The sequence below is a fragment of the Lutzomyia longipalpis genome, chromosome 1 (assembly GCF_024334085.1).
Source record: "Lutzomyia longipalpis isolate SR_M1_2022 chromosome 1, ASM2433408v1".
In the NCBI taxonomy this organism is placed as follows: Eukaryota; Metazoa; Arthropoda; class Insecta; order Diptera; family Psychodidae; genus Lutzomyia; species Lutzomyia longipalpis.
The window spans coordinates 28,634,470-28,651,900 of record NC_074707.1 but is presented as its reverse complement, the minus strand read 5'-3'; the positions used below and the strand labels follow the sequence as shown (position 1 = coordinate 28,651,900).

At 32.8% G+C, this 17,431-nt stretch overlaps 3 protein-coding genes across 6 annotated transcripts in view; all 3 read left to right on the top strand.

The window, feature by feature from the left end:
* Positions 1-17,431, top strand: part of LOC129797635 (cytochrome P450 6A1-like) — a 690,618-nt gene that overhangs the window by 569,650 nt on the left and 103,537 nt on the right. The window lies entirely within an intron of this gene.
* LOC129797630 (cytochrome P450 6a9-like) overlaps positions 1-17,431 on the top strand; it is a 667,408-nt gene that overhangs the window by 546,440 nt on the left and 103,537 nt on the right. The gene's annotated exons all lie outside the window — the stretch shown is intronic.
* The window catches only part of LOC129797548 (orexin/Hypocretin receptor type 1-like), a 73,049-nt gene continuing 63,000 nt past the window's right edge, over positions 7,383-17,431 (top strand). Inside the window, exon 1 of one of the 2 annotated variants that reach the window (XM_055840257.1) lies at positions 7,383-7,748. The gene's annotated coding sequence lies outside the window, so the exon portion shown is untranslated. Of the gene's footprint in view, positions 7,768-17,431 lie in introns of both variants that reach the window. The other variant, XM_055840256.1, reaches the window with a different exon arrangement.

The following is a 17,431-nucleotide window of genomic DNA, read 5'->3' as shown; positions in this document are numbered from 1 at the left end:
GTTTGAATTAATATTTCATCCAAGAGATTCCCTCTGCAGGACGATGATAAAAAAATAACTCTAAGAAGTCGTCACGTATTAGATAAAGGTACGAGTGAAAGGACAGTTATTAGGTAAAAGGAACAGTATTTTTTTTAATCATTTATTTGTTGCAAGATCCTTTAAAGTTCTTTAAAGACAAAATTCTTGAAAATTCATTCGATACCGAAAGGTTTCAAGAAATAGAATATTCTGTTTCCAGTTTAGTCTTGAAACGTAAAGCTCCAGAGAGATTTATGAGTTTATGATTCCCCTTTTAGTGCGGCGGATTTGGCTTTTAACCTCGAAATAATTAAACTATGATATATGTAGATCCAATTTTTTTCAGGATCGGCTCAGAATTTGATCCTGATCAATTTCCCGTTGAAATTGGGGTCATACAGGTTGAGCTCTCTGAGATTTTCCCATTTTCATTTTCGCCATAAAATTTTCCAAGAATTTGAATAAAATTGAACAAGTAGCGCCACGGGTGGTCATAAAAATAAATTTAGGTTGACTAATTTATATAAGGGGCCTTCAATGTAGGATTGTGCAATTATGCGGTTGTGCAAAAGTCCAAAAGGAAACCAACACTTTTCGCGGGTCTATGCGTCCAGATTGGTTGAGAATGATATCCTAGCCTTGAAAAATCTTTTGTAAGAACAAAATCTTACATTTTTTGCCTTAAAAGTCGCAAAAAAAAACTTTTGTTCTATTTGCACAATTTTTGCGTTCCGTGCGAATTAAGACCAAAAAATTACTTCAAAAAGGCATAAATCGACAATACATAGTCAAGTCATTTATAACCATTTGAAAAATTCTTGAATTTGAAAAGTTCTAAGAGCCATATCTTCTATTCTGCTTGTTCGATTTTGTCTTAATTGGTAGGTTTTACAAAACTCTACAACTTCCTGCAATATTTAAAATAATTGAAACCATTTCTTGTGAACATAAAATGCCAAGAACTTTTTTATGAAACAAAAGCTGCCATTTTTGTAAAAAAAAATACTAATAAAAAAAGTAGTTAAACTTTTAAACAAAGACGCTACACGCTTGAAAACATTCATTAAAAAAAATATTGTAAAAAAAATAGTTCAGTTTCCTTTTGTAAAGGAGCTACGCACTAGAAAATGTATTTTTTTTTTATTAAAAATAATAAAAACTATACTTTAGCAAAGATTTTTAATGTGAAAAGTAACCTCAAGCGCGTATTTATTTTCATAAAAAATTTATTAAAAAGTGATGTTTTTTTTCTGCGAAGGCGCTACGCACTTAAAAAAGAATTATTTGTGAAAAATAATTTCTATAAAAAACTTTTTTAATAATAATTTATAATTTTTTTGTAAGAATTAGAAAAAAAAAATTTTTAAATAAAAAAAAAATAAAATAAAAAAAAATGAAAAGAACTTTAAAAAGAATTACATTTTTTTTAAAATTTTTAATTAAAAAGAATAATATTTTTTTAAAAAATTTATAAAAAACTGATAATTATTTGTGATTAAAAAAAAAATATTTTTTTTAAAAATAATTTACGTACTTGATTTTTTTTTGTTTTTGATAAAAAATATAATCTACTACTTTTTAAATAAAATATGCTCAATCGCGTATTTATTATCGCGTGAATTTGAGATTCCTTTTGGACTTTTGCACAACCGCATAATTGCACAATCCTACATTGAAGGCCCCTTATTAAATTTGTCAACCTAAATTCAAATTCTTGGAAAATTTTATGGTGAAAATGAAAATGGGAAAATCTCAGAGAGCTCAACCTGTATGACCCCAATTTCAACGGGAAATCAATCAGAATCAAATTTTGGGGCTTTCCTGAAAAAATTGAGACTACATGTATCCAATTAATTATTTTGAGGTTGAGGTTAGAAAACATATTAATTTTCTTGGCCTATTTATGGTATCACAAATACTTTGTACATATAATACTATTGATGTTACTTCGTCAACAATGGCATTGATAGCAAAGTGATGCGCAAATGAAATTTCAATTTAGTAGCAGATTCGTGTGGCTTTTAGTAATCCCAATATAGGAAAATTGGAAATCTCAAAGAAAAAGGTCGTTATGTACAAAGGAGCAAATTCTTTGGAGATTATTTTCGTAATTTGTGTCATAATTAAAAAAAAATATATATTGAGAAAATTAGGATTTTTCTATACAATGAGTTTTTCGTACCTTATTTTTTCATTTTCATAACAGTTTATCTTCCTGTGCTTTGTGAAGAAGCTTTTTTTTTTTCTAGGAAAAAGTTTAACAATTTCAGAACTTTGCCCTGTAATAAACTTAAAATTAAAGAGAAGTGTTTTTATCGAAGGAATTTTCTCTATTAATTGTGCATATTGTCCTTTTCTACCCTTAAATAAGAGGGTTGTCATGTGTGAGTGTGATTAAGTTCTTCCCTTCAACTTGATATTTATCTTTTCCAGACATTGACTTGCTAAAGTTCACATTAGCATCAAGAGGAGTTTCCCTTTTACCATAAGATGAAAGCTACCGCCACATCTTTCGCGCACTTGCCGAAAATCCATGCGTGTTGTGAATAAATCCATCAAAGGAATATTTAGGCAGATTATAGTCGAGGTAAGTCCTTTTCTCTGGAAGGAATTCGTATAACATTAATTTCCGCCCTGCGGGTGGAGAATCTAATGAGAGAAAGGTGACGATTCTGTGTCCTCTGTGAGCTTCAATTTAATCATCGCCGCAGAGTCTTCCATGCGTGGGGCAAAATTCACGTAAATAAACCCTGCAAAAGACATTTTATTGCAATTTATCAGGAACTTTAGCAATCGCAGTTTAGCACAAATCGACCGACACCTCTATCGCGCTTTTGCTTTTGAATGGTGAGGAACTTTTAGTTTTATTGAACGAGAGAGTTCCTCAAAATTTATTGTACTTCCGCGCAAGAAAGTTTTTAAATTAAACCAACTAAACTGTCTGGAAAGATAACACAGAGACTTATATTTGATTTTTGATTGCATTGAGTTTGAAAATTGAATTTTTTTAATGAGATTTCTACTTCGATTTTGGCCTGGATTTTTTTCGAAAATGAAAAATTCATTGAAGGAAGAAATTTTTAGAACGTGGAGACTATGCTGTATGATTACACAGAGCTAGATCTCTGCGGAAAATTACAAGGGGTGTTTATCTGGCGAATATTTTGGCTTTTTAAGCGAATCATCCGAATATTTCTGAAGATCTGAAAAAATATTTCACCATTCCTTGTTAGGGAAATGGGACCCAATTTTGACTTCCTAGTATCTTTTTAAATTAACTATTAATTAAAATTATTAAGACTTTAAATGTAGAAAAATATGGAAAAATAAGGGCCTAATATTGACCTAAAAATGGTAGGTATCAGATTTATGAGAATTGATTTCCATTTAATATAATATTGAATGTTTGAAATCGATAAACTAAAAACCGATAAAAATTCAAAAACGTATTTAGGAATTTTTTGTTTGAATTTAATTTTTTTAGGTTAAATTTACTACTTTTTAGCATTAATTTACTACTTTTCGGTTTGAATCTAGTCCTTTTTTAGGCTTTTATATATTTTTTTTTTAAATAAATTTTATTTCTCAATCAGAGCTGTTTTGGGACTGAAAACCAATTTGGTTTGAATTTATTCTTTTTTGGGGTTGAATTTACTACTTTTTTAGCTTGAGTTTAGAACTTTTCGGCAGGCATTTACTATTTTTCGGTTTGATTTAAGCGTTTTTAGGATTGAATTTAACATTTTTAGGCTTAGACCTATATTTGAATTTCCTTGGCGAATCATCCGAATATTAGTGAATAAACCGAATATTTCCGAAGATCCGAATAATTTTGTCCAGATAAACACCCCTTGGAAAATTATATATTTCACTTTATTTCTCTTAAGAGTTCTTCTAATTCCAATAAAGTATCTCCACCCACATTTTGTGGCTTCTCTTCATCGATAACTTCTCTATAATAATTCAAACAAAACAATTAAACTCATATAAATTAAATATTTCCCCTAATTTCAAAGAAAGTTCCACCAAAGTTGGAAGTTTTCTTTGTGGGGTTAATGGTGAGTGTACGATTTATGTGCGGTTTTTTTTTCTTCAAGAAAATCTATTTTTGTTGCTCCCTTTTTTCGCAAATTCGTGGGTGGAAAAGTGAGTGGAATACTTCGGGGAAATAGTACTTCGTGGAAATCTTCCAAAGAGGGACACAAACATGATGGGAATTCAAAAGAGCCACATCAAAATTCACTACAACATTTTAATGATTTATATCCCAATTCGCATTTCACCGGGCAATTTTCTAATTATCCCCCCGTGCCAAAAGACGAGGGTTTGTATAGCGAAAACACGGTGTGTAGGTGAAGTACAACAGGTAGTTAAATGATGAAGTGCGAGATTGTGAAATCCCGTGCTGTGTGTACGGAATAAAGTCTTTCTAAGAAGAAAATCCATCGTGATGTGAATCTGTGGGAAAATGCGGGGGATTTTATTCAAAAAAGGAAAAAGGGCACAAGAACCCAATTTCTTTGTAAGTACTTGGTTTGCATTCAGCACCATCCTCATATCGGATGTGTGTGTTTTCACAAATGGGAAAAATTACAAGGATACGGAGAAATGTAACATAATACGTGTATCATAAAATGTTGAGTTAAAAGCATTCAGGATTTTAAATTCCATTCATGGCATTTTTTTTCGTTATATAGGATTGCATTTGGAATATTTTTTACGGAATTTAGAGCAGATACGAGAGCTTGTTTTGATTTCCTGAAATTTAGAAAGGCGATTTGCCTCTCCCTACTATAGCCTATAAAGGTCAAATAAAATTTATTCATTCAGTTTTGATACAAAAAACTACAAAAAAGCAGAAAAGTATTTGAAAAATTTTAGTTTACTTTCCTTTCTTTTTTTTTAATTCACGAATTCATTTTTGTGTTTGTAACATAATACTGTGACTTACATAACATCATGTATACATAACATTCGTCAACAATTTTTGATTTCCCAATGGATTGTGTTTGGGTCCAATGCAATTTGAATGATGTTGAATCTTTTATGAAATCCTTCTTAACATTGTAATAAATAAAATTGTTATTTGTTATTTTAACCCAGATTTGCTAAAGAATTTTCCAAAATTTATGTGATTTTTAATCTCGAAATTGTCTAGATAAATTATTTCTTCATCAATATTTTTGAAACTTTGCACCCGAAGTTCTAAAACTTTTCCTTTAATTGAATAAAAATTGTAATTGACAAACATTTACGTGATTATTTAGACTTTAATTTAATCTTAAATAAAAAAAAACCTCTCGGTTTGTCTTTAAATGACTTCAGAAAGTTTCTTCATCAACATTTAAGAATTGAAGGAAATTTCCTTTAAATCATTTCAAGCAATTCAACGCTCAATTGCTTTCTTCCGTCGAAATACATGGCGCATGTTTTTATTCATCCTTCTTGGTGCGTGCTTTTAGGTTGATAAAAAACGAGACTGTTGATTTCGCTGTTAAAATAAATGCGGCATAAGCAAACAATTTCCATCCCAAATGCGATTTTCTTTGAGAGGTGAGTAAAAGAATCCAAAGATACTCCACAATCTTGTGATATAATTCTTTACAAATACAGGGTAGGGAATGTGGTTCAAATGGGATGTGCTGAATATTAAAAAGTTCTCTCATTTCTTACATCTGCATAATTCTTTCTAAAGATTTCGTCTGCCTTTAAACATGGCGCTTATTATAGGAAAAAGTGAGAAGAATTTTAATTTTTTTTTCGGGTGAAGTGGTATGTAAGGTATGTTAGGTACATGTACCTCTTACACAATATTCACAAAATAACCATACAAAATTTTTAAAATTGAGCCTTTAGCTCAGCGTATGACCCAATGGACCTTAAGGGTGAATTTTCCTATCCTTCATAAAGTTTTATTAATAATTAAACATTTTCAGGATAATCTGTAGAACAAAGTTTTTGAAAGTTTTTGTGGTTTTCAATTCACAAAGTATACATCTTGACTGAGTTGTTCATAAATTATGTAAAAATAATCTTGAGTCCTCAATATTTTAATTTTGTATTGAACATTCCATTAAGGAAGTAGGTATCCATTTACATTTTAAACTTTTAGACGCTAAATCTTTAATGCTGCAAAATGTGGACCACAAGACTGACAAATTTTGAATTAATTAGCTGGTGGAACTTTGTCAGGATATCCATTTTGTGGGCAGAACCGAAAACCATCGTCTATGTGGGTGGAAAAAAATATATTCTGTGAGTACAATATATTGAAGAGAAAAACGAAGACAATAACTTTATTCTCAGATTTCACAGCTTTGGGGTATTTTTGTGATTCAAAAGAGATGAAAATTCCACAACAAAGTTATTGTAAAGAATTTTAAAAGCCCATTTCTTTCACAACTTTTTAGACGAAGGATAGACTGTGAGGGAAATTGGAGAATATATTTTATATGTTGCGATAATGTAAGAATAACTGACATGTTCTGGTTTTTCAGGTATACGCTTTAGTAATGATTTATTTTAGTTCTATAAAGAACAATGAGGTGAAGTATAACCAGTTTGCATGCAATAGCTAACAGGGGCCACTTATGAATTTAGAAACTCATTCAAAAAATTAAATTTTCTATTATTCAGAAGTTCACGTACCCGACACAAAAGCTCAAAAAAGCTTTCAAAAATTGTATGTAACAAAATTCATTCAACATAATAAAAATATTTATTTAAAACATTAATTTCTAATCCGATTTGAAACTATTTATTTTTCTTCCGCATACATATAGCATCATCTGTCCAATTCAATCGGCAATTTGTCTCAACGCAAAAGCTTGAATGAATTTTCGAGCAGTAGGAGTTTTTTAATGGCTCCCAAATAAAACAAACAAGAGCCAACACTAAAATAAATCATGTGAATTGGAGAGCATGTCATAATAAGATGTGTGAATTACCGTGAACTCGCTGAGAATTTATTCTGGAGACTTTCCTGTGGGAAATTTTGTGTGAATGTGTGAGAAAAAGTCACGTGAAATGGAATGATTTTGCGGTTATTTGGTTGGAGAACACCTACTAAAGCACATAGCACCACTAACAAATGTGAAATTCCTATCACTGTGACGTGCAACAAGTTGCTCCTTAGTGTGGTGCACAAAAAAACAGAACGTTATGTATGTTAGGTAGGGGGCGGAAGAGCACGTTGGAGAGTGATTTTTCCCCAAGTGCTGGCAAACGTGGTGAGTTTGCGCGAATGCAGGAAGTCCCCTTCTTCGTTGTGGATTTCCCGCGCTTGTGGGTGCGAAGAAGAAAATTCAAAAATTCAAATTAACATCTCAGTTTTGCTCCAACTTCCCTCACATGTGGTTTAGCTTACCCAGGCAAAAGGCGACTTTTGTGGCTTTCCTCTCAGTTTCATTCGCGATTTCACGGTGATGGCATCACAAGTGTGGAAAAATGGGTTCCTAAGAGATTAAATTGATCGTCAATATGCTCGAGTAACAATCCTAATAGTGCGAAATGTTCCCCCAAGTCGTGATGTTTCATTTTGTGGCTTTTGAATAAAGTGAACTTGAAATACATTTAACATTTTGAGAATTTATATATTTGAGATTATCAGTGGAGTGGTTTTTTTTTATTGGTTTGACTTGTGGATTAAAAAAATCCATGAAACTCTACAAACTTTTAGACACCTTAATCAACAAGTTTTGAGAAAAGTTTTCTCCTTTATTGAGAAGGTGTGATTATAGCGATAAGGTGAATTTTTTTATTACTTTTACCTTTGATCCATCTTTAATTAAAGCTCGCCAAGTTATTCGGTACTCTCGGGCGAAAACTTTAGCCCTAATTAGGGATGATTGACAAGGGATGTAAAGGACATTTTTTATGCTTGATTTCCCCGAGACAATATAAATTTTTCGGATGGAATGTGAAAATTGAAGCCGTTTGACGTGAAAATGATATGCATAAAATTTTCCAGGAAAATGCCAAAAAAATCTTTTGATTAATTTTGATCTTTCTCTGTTAAATATTTTATTGAACCTTGATTTTTCCTTCGAGATCAAATCTTTTAACTAATAACTAAAACATTTTCGAAAATCTCTGATGGATTTTCCATCTAACAAGCTTATTCATATATGTATTAAACATTTCCTTCGCATGAAAATTCAGCAAAAGAGGGGATTACAGAGGAATTTTCACAAGAGGCTTTTAACTTCTTCATTGTAATCGCATTTAGGGCTTTTCACACACTGTATGAGAGACACAAAGTGGCACAAATTGCGTTTTTATGAAGAAAAACTCAAACATTTTTTTCCTTACCACAAAGGGCTTTTTTTGGGCATTTTCTTCTCCCTTCATTCTCATTGAAGAATTTCAAGCACTCTTAGAGGTTATTTTGCAATTCCTGTGGTTTTTCCTTAAACATTCCACTCATTTTTGGTATGAAAATGAAAGTAAATGTCCGAGGGATTCCATGAATGCGTGGGTTCATTTAATTGAAAATTAAATTCTACGAATTTACCGCTTATGTGGAAAATTAACTATGTATAGTTAAATGAAATGCAAACAGTGAAATCAACATGAAGTTCGCAATGAGAATCTTAGCAGATAGCTTTAACAAAACCAAAGTTCTTAAGTAAGGAATAGTGGAGAAGGAGGACAAAACTTGTGAAACAATTTACGAACTTTATGTACACTCTGAGTGCAATACACGAAAAGTTCTTAAAGACTGTCGTGCAAAGTAACTCAAAAGTGCCCAAAGTACTCTCACAGAGCTAAAAGACAAATCGAATTCGATGAGGAGATTTGCTGTGAAGTGCTAAGTGACATTAAAGTGTACTCTGCGATTAATTTTTAATGAATTGAATGCTTATTTAAATATCTGGTTAATTAATAACAGAAATCTTTGAAAGACAGCATAAGAATTATTCATCGCAGTACCTAATAAATGTTAATTATGTTTGTTTTATCTTTCACAAATTATTAATATTCCTTGATCGTGGAAAATTTTAGATAAGCATACGCAAAATAAAAATTTAACCTTGAAAACTAAAAAAATATACATATTTAGTACACTCGGCATGTTAACTGTGAGAGAATAAATGGCATAAATCGAATAGATACGGTTATAGAAAGACTAAGAATTTCTTACACAAAATTTCAATAATTTTGATTGAGAATTGATTTTTCTGGAAAATTTTGAAGGTAAACTTCGGAGAAATTTCTAAAAATTTCTGAATATGTGTTAACCAAATAACAATTCTTGGATTTTGTAAAAAAAAAAAAAAGCTTTTGTGAAAGAGTGAATTGGAGATGAAGTTGTTAGTGCAAGGTAAATGAGTAAAATGCCCCAAAGTAGTTTAGTCACTGACATGTCAAAAAATTATACTTATTCGTGGAACACGGTTAATACTGTATAAGAAATCAGCAAAGAAACTTCCAATTTATCACTAGAATTAGATGGGAAAAGCCAGCGAAAATTTACCCGAAAAATGCAATTTTAATGCCAGTATTGTAGGTACTTTTTGACTATTTAAATCTTCCAAAATGTGAGAAAAGATTGTGATTTCTCTTTTTTTAGCTGTGATTCTTTCTTCAAAGAATTTTCTTTCACCATCTAAAAAGTATAACCGTGTCCTTGCTCTTTGAATCTGCCTTGAATAAAGATTTTTTTTTCTATAATCAGTGACTCCTTTCCAACAGTTCAGTATTAAAAAAAAAACACAAAAATAAATGTACATTGTACATAAATATTATATATATCACCACCATATGTTATTAATTTCAAACAGTTTCCAATGGTCGTCATCAATTTTCTGATATTCATCTATACATAAAAATTAAAAATTTAATTTAATAAAACCAGATATCACCCACTATATATTTTTTTCTCAGAAAAACGCTACAATTTGCGAATAAAGCTTTTCATAGTTTAATTAGTGCAAATTAACGTGGTTTCTTTTTCACAAAAGCACAAAAGAGTTCTCATTAATAACATTGTACATTTTTTTTTGTTCACGAAGTAAATTGTAATGAAAATTATAGAGTTGTATATAAATTAAATTTATACTTTTCATCAGGGGTGTGCGTCATTCGTTGAAGAAGGGATGTGAGCTTTGAAACTAAAGCATTGTAAGCGAGGCGTGCATAATTTACTTTTAATTAGATACCCTTTAGGCCATCGACTTCTGGACTTTGGGTTTATATGTCCGAAGGGAGGGGGGGGGGAGGTCCTTTTGTTGAGAGGATGGGTGAAATGAGTGAACCCTCGAAATATATCCCTCATTATCCTCAATTAGTATGATCATGAGCTTTTCCCATTCTCTCGGAAAGTTTTGCATACTCTCTGCGGAGACGACTGTGTCAAGGGTCTTCCAGATGAAACCTCTCCATTTTGTGACATTTGCCATCCCCATGCCACCCTCGCTTCCCCCTGTTTGGGGGAGGTGCGCCAATCTATCCTAATTGATTTCCAATGACTCAACACTTCATGCTAAATACTTGAAAAGCTCTCCTTATTATCGGGTGTGCTTACCAGGTGAAAAGTTGAGTATGTACTCAATTTAGAGCATATTGTTGCTTCATCTCCCAAACTATGAAACCGTTTCATACCAAAGCCAAATTCAATTGCACTGGGGACTTAGCTTGTCGTATTCGGCGTCATATGTGGGTTGAAAGTCATTGAAGGCATCGCAGTAATGTATTCCATCTCTCGATAGTCAAGTTTCGGTATGGGGAAAAGCTCCCCTGTCTCGGATCTTTTGGGGGAAAGTACTCCGAAACGTCATGACGCACTCGAGATATTCCCTCTCGCGAATGTCGGAGAGGAGCACCGAATAAATTGCTTTTCATACTTCACTGAATTAATCCACTTTCCCAGTCCACCCCCTCACTCCGGACCCAACTTCCATCAACTGGAATTTTGTCTCCATTTTAGTCATCTCCTCAAATGGGGAATTATCACGTGGTTTTAGCCATATAAGTGCTTTCCCCAAGGGGAGAGTTTATCCCTTTTGCCTTGACCACCGATATGACAAAATTGAGAGACCTAAATTACCCCCAAGGTAGACAGGAAACTTCCCCAAAGGAATAAAATCATTAGTCTCTTTCATTTTAATTCTGAATATGCGAGGTTTTTCATACCTAATACTCATTACATTTTTTTTTACAAATTCTTCTATTTGCAAAAACCTGAGAACTTTCGGTTTATAAAAAAAACTTTGCACAGGAAATATGTATAAACAAAACCATATAGTTTTGTTTCATTTTTTTTTCAATTAAAATTGTATGGAATAGATTCTCGAAAGTCTCTGAAACATTTTAGAAGTGCTGGGCTACAAAAGGATTTTTCGAAACTTTCCCTCACAGTCCGAAGAATTATGTTACAATATATCATCACTCGAAATTTCATCCAATATATCTCTCCCCTTATACAATATACAATCAACGTGATTGTACATTCAGTTCCAGGAATTTTTGCACAACAAAAAAAAGTCCTTAATTGAAGTTGTCAAAGAGTATGTTGGACAATGTCCGGATTTATTTTCCCATTGACTCTTATAGATGAGATTTGCCCCCAAGGATTGTCTATTACTCCCCTATATATGCTGTGACAATGGGAATGCTTTCACTCGCAGTCGTATATTGTAACCCTAAATGGGATGTCCTGCAGTTGGGTGAAGAGTTGCAATTGAGAAGCACTTCTGCAGAAGGATATGTCTCACATTTTGCAATGTCTATTGAGATGAAGTAGTTTTGTGTATTGTTTCACTCAGAAAGATTATCCCTTTAGTTGTGATTTAGTTTTGAGTTCGGTCAAACTGGAAGGAAGGACTTTAATTTGATTTGTACGCACAAGCATTAAATGGGGTGACCTTATCGAATGCGACCATCTACAATCATCACAAAGAAACATTAGCAATGCTTATAAGTCTTATGAGCGTATAAAGTTGAATGTTAAAATTGTGAAAAGAGGAAGGGGGGGGGAAGTGGTGGTGGGTAACCTTTGTTATAATTAATGACTATTTCTTAACGTTATTTTTATTTCAAATGCTAAGGAGGTATCAGGTAGAAATAGAAAGGGACCTAAAAAAATCAAAAGAAATTTCTGGAATTGCTCAAGTAAGTTTTTTTTCTCAAACTGATATTATTAAAATTTACTTTTTTAATAGATTTCATTTTTAAAAGTTCAACAACCCATCTTGAATTTAAATTTGACCAGAATAAGAAGAAAATTCCAGATTATATTTTACAAAAGTTTTTCCATTATTCTTCTGGTTATGAACTGATTTTTTCATATAAAAATATGCTCCTCTTCCTCACCCCAACAAAAGTTCCTCTTATGTACTTATGCCATAACATATGTATATACCTGTCTTTAAACAATAACATGATGGAATAAAGACAGAGATTGATTAACGTGACAAAACACCTGAAAATTTTCATTACAATTTTCTACGGTATTTTCATGCCTGTTTCACAGGATATTTTAATGAAGTCATGCACGAGAATATTCTTGAAGTTATAAAGGCTATTGAAAGAATACGTTGATTCTTCTTGGAATCCTTTTGATATTTCATTGTACGAATTTCTTTGTCTTGTACTTTCTGGCTGTGCAAACATTGATTTAGGGTCGATGGTATGTAGTACATAAAGTGGCATTGGGGTTAATTCGAGGGCATTTATATGGATAAGAGAGTAGATTGTTCTTTTGAGAGCTTTTCGTCAAGAATCTCTTGTCCGAATTTATCGCATCAATCTCCGGCTACATCGCAAACTGAGAGTATATCCGGTGATGAATTTGAACCAAAAACAACCTGATATAGTGCGGTTCACCACAAATACGAAGACTTTACCCCCTTATGGTGATGTGTCGAAGGGAAAATTGATAGTTTGCTGAATGAAAAATGCATCTTGAGTTTCTTGTGAATGTGCAGAAAATAAAAGCTCAATACACGGATAATGTTTCACCAAAAATATCTAAGAATTTGAAAGAATTCTCTCCAGATGCTTCATATAGAGCGTGGAAAAATGTCAATGAAACTCTGACCTAAAACTGTCATGCGGAATTTTACGCGAAATGAAAAACTTGGTTGGATGAGAAAAAAGCGCGAAAAGAATTCATGGGGAAATGGAAGAAAATCAGAGTGTGATGAAATTGGAAGATTTCAACGTCAATATGAAGACGTTTATGATAAATTATTCTCATGAGATTTAATTAATGTGCTGAAAAATTTCGATCTTAGCATTTTTGATTTATGAAGTTGATTTTTTTCTTATACAGCTCAATTTTTTCTGCGACGACAGTTTCTAAAATTAGACGAGAAGTGAATCAGAGGTTAAGGTTCCAGGTACAAGAGGGGTTGAGTGAGGTGAACTACACCAGCACCACGTCTGAGAATAGTTGGAAAAAATCTATTTTCGCAACCCATTAACTCGTCACAAGATAAATTTCACTAAGAATAGGAGATTGGGAGAATTTATGGCATATCTCTGTGAGACTTTTATTGCTGAACTCTGCAGATTTTTTTTCTATGAAAGAAAAAACATGAAAAGCAATGGGGTAATTCAAGAAATTTGGATTTATATAAAAGTCGCGATCTGAAACTACAGAAACTACATTTTATGTAAAAGAAAAGACATAAATTCGTCTCTGGGGTTATGTTATTGTTAATAGAGTTAGAAGACAACTTGCAACATCTCCTACAATTTATTTTATTTGTTGTTTAACTTTCAGTGTCAAGTTCAAAAGAAATTTTATGATGAAAGTAAATCAGACTGAATTAATTTATTGGTTTTATTCAACATTCTATGGAATTTATTCTCACGCTGATCGCCAAAATCTCTCGAAATTGTAATTTAGAGTATTCAAAGTATTCAAAAAAAATACCCAAAAATATCGTTAGGGATTTTAGTATTATCCCCTCTAAATCTTTTATCATTGACGAATAATCCCTCTGGTCTCTGGTAAAAAAAACCCCATGATTGCTCAATTGTTTAGCGTGAGTGGGAATGTTTTCACCCCCAAAAATCCTGTGGCGTGTGGAATCCATCCGTGGATTAAATCTTTTGTTTTTGAATAAAATATTCATGATTACACAGCGATGTTCACTTCCCCTTCGACATCCGCTCTTGTGCGGTGGATTCTGCACACTTGATTTTCTGATTTGTGCGTGAAATGAATGCACAATGAGCCGTTCTATGAAGGGCAAAATATATTTTTTTTCTTGTAAAAAGGATGTAAAATGAAATGTGTGGTACACATTGTCTTCGATTTGTGGTCCGTTGTTCTGCTGTTTTTTCCACAATCCTCCGGGCTAGACGAAACCACGATTTATGCTGAGATATACAATATTTTTTCGTCCCCAGAGACATTTAAGTTTGCGTGTAATGAGAAGAGCAATGAAGTGGGGGAGGAGAATGGTGAAAGAGCCGGGGGAAAATAGAAAAATAAACATGGCGTTTGAAAACAAGGACCATTCTTTTGGAGTTCTCAAAAGAAATGTGGCTTGAATTTCTGATCTATTTTGGCTCTCGATTTATTTATTCTTCAATTTATCAACTCACGCCAAGGGAATTGTAGATGAACAACAAGGGATTTGGGTCAAAAGACTCACAGCATCTTTCAGCTATAAAATCTTTATACTGCGGTGCCTTCTTCTCGGTCGATTGATTCAATAATCTCATGTATAATTTCATGATAATCTTATTTTCATCTCAAACACGTATTTATTCCATTGGCATGTGCCCTTAATGAGAAATCAATTGGCGATATACGTTGTACTCATTGGGACACTTTACGCATGACAATGGTAGTTGGGAATGGTCTTATTTTATATACAAAGCACCCTCGGGAAATCTTCCGAATTTCCACACATTTACTCCATTATTCGATTGGGAATCATAAAAGAGCTCTTAACATGCACAACATTACATTTGATTTTCAATTCGTCCTTATCTCTTTCCAATTGCTATTTTTATAAGGATTATTGGCTGTTATTTTCTTCGAATGGAATTGCAAGGATTCGCGATTCTTTTTTAAGCGATTTTGAGCCTTATGGTTTATTCCGCTAGAATAGCTATAGGGGAGAGTGGGGCTACTTGTTACATCATCGAAAAAATACTCTAAAATGCGATCTTGCCAACTTCATTAGTCCATAATCCTTTAATGGTTTCATCAAATTTTTAAAGTTTGATATTATTTTTTTTAGCTTGATTTTCTGGTCCCTAACAAAATCGACCTAAGTTGGCCCCAGACTCTCCTATTTAAATATTTATCCTATTCTTACCTAAAGAAAATAATACAAAAAGTTATCTCATTTCTATGAAAAATTTTGCAGGAGTTTTATTTTCTCATTTTTTTTCCTGGTGATTCTTTATTATGTTCTTTCACCAAAAACCACAATAAATTATGTATGCAATAAATTTCATACAAGTGCCAATGATATTCACTTTACAAATTTCCTTCCAAAACTTTTGGCAACTTCTCACGGAAATTCTTACAAACACTTTGGGATCATCTTCATTCGGTGCTTGCAGCTGCCTAGTGGAGATAACTCCTTCTCTCTATCGAATTTCTTACACATGGTGTGCCTTTTACAATAAATTTCAAGAGATATTTTCCCACTTTGTACGGTGTGCGAAAAAAAACGCGGATGTTGCTGATGGTCGGTGGTGGTGAAGGTGCTTTTGAGGAACTGCCGGTATAGGTGAAGAGGAAAAAGCGCGAAGAGAGCGAATTTATGTATAAGAATCTATTTAGAGGGAAAGATGAAACATTTTGTCGGGAAGAAAAAAATTCTCAAAAGGCAACATCAGACTTACCGCGTGCTTTCACCTCTTCATTTTTCTTCTCAGCCGTTGAGGTCACGAAAAAAGAAATAAATTCGGAGTAATATGGGTTTTAGAAAGCTGAGAAAAAATCAATTTACATTGAGACTGCAATATTTATAGAAGATATTTTCGCCACATTCAACTTAATTGTGAAACCTCTTCGCAGCCTAAACGTACTTGCGAAAAACGAAGGTTAGTTAATGTGCTTTCGTATTAGGCACTTGCGCATGCTTCCTGCGTGTTTTTTTGCACCGTCCCAACATTTCGATAACACACAAATTAAACGTGGCGGAATCATAAACATACAAGAGTGTTTTGAAAATGTTAAAGAGGAGAAAAATAGAAAATTCCATTGCAGCTTGAAATCACTCAAATTGCTTTGATATGTATTTTCGCACCATTGACTTTTGTACGCGCGTCAGAAATGCTTTTCCTGCCAAGAAGGGTGAAAAATATCTGTACAAAATAATCCTTCAAATTCTAAACATTCTGTATATTTTCTTTGACGCCAAAATGTTGATGCCACTGTGCGGTGTGTTGGAATATATATTCTTTATATCCTTGTAAAATGCATTATTATTTTATGTTTTTATGGTATTTTGAATACTCTCCACACCCCATGAAGTGTTTAACGGTCCACTTGGCATTTACTATCCCATAGAGTGTTCATAAATTTTCACAAATTTTGTTCGTTGAGTAATTAAGGATCTAAATGTGTTTTGATTGGTATTCCTCAATGAACTGTTGAGCGAAACTGATCAAGAGATGTTAAAGCATTAATTTTAAATTATTTCATTTCCAATAAATACCTCAATTTGCTTCAATGAAAGGCCGGAGAAAATCTTTCTATACAACAAAAAATTATGAGCTTTACTTTCACCTACCCTATAGCTAAAAACTTTTTGAACAAATCCTTTCTTAACCAACTTCTCCACCTCCTGTTTGAGCATAAAATTTCATTGGGATATAGATTGAACTGAAAGAACAATGGGCACTTTCAAAGAAATTAATCTTCCTTGTCCTTCGCCATTTCTAACCAATTAATAAATCAATCGTTTTCACCCTCCATATTATTGACAGATTAATTTACAAATTTTCCCTCTGATTGGAAGGAGAGATTTATCGGTGTTTTGTTGTATTAGAATTAGGAGTGTTTCTGAACAAACACTGTGATTCCCGCTCAATCAACACCCACTCAAAATAAACGGGGGCTTTTTGAGTAATTTTACGTACATGTTGCGATAATAGCTCATAACTATGAAAATTTCTTCTCTTTTGCCTCCTCTATTTCTGGTACCACATGCCGTGTGTGGTTAAATTTAATTCACAATTTTCCCACAATGTTTATACTCAAACAGCGATGTTTGAAACCGCAAAAAAGTGTTTTTTCTGCATTTTACTTCAACAATACAAATAGTTCTATCAAAACACACAGGGGCTTTGCAATATGAAGAAAAGTTTATGGTTAATTTGAGGTGCGGCAACTCAAGCAAAAGAACTATAGAAAACAGCGATGTGGAAAAATATATAGGTACTATTGTATTTTACATTTTATACATTACTGCGGGAAATAAAAAGCTGAACTTTT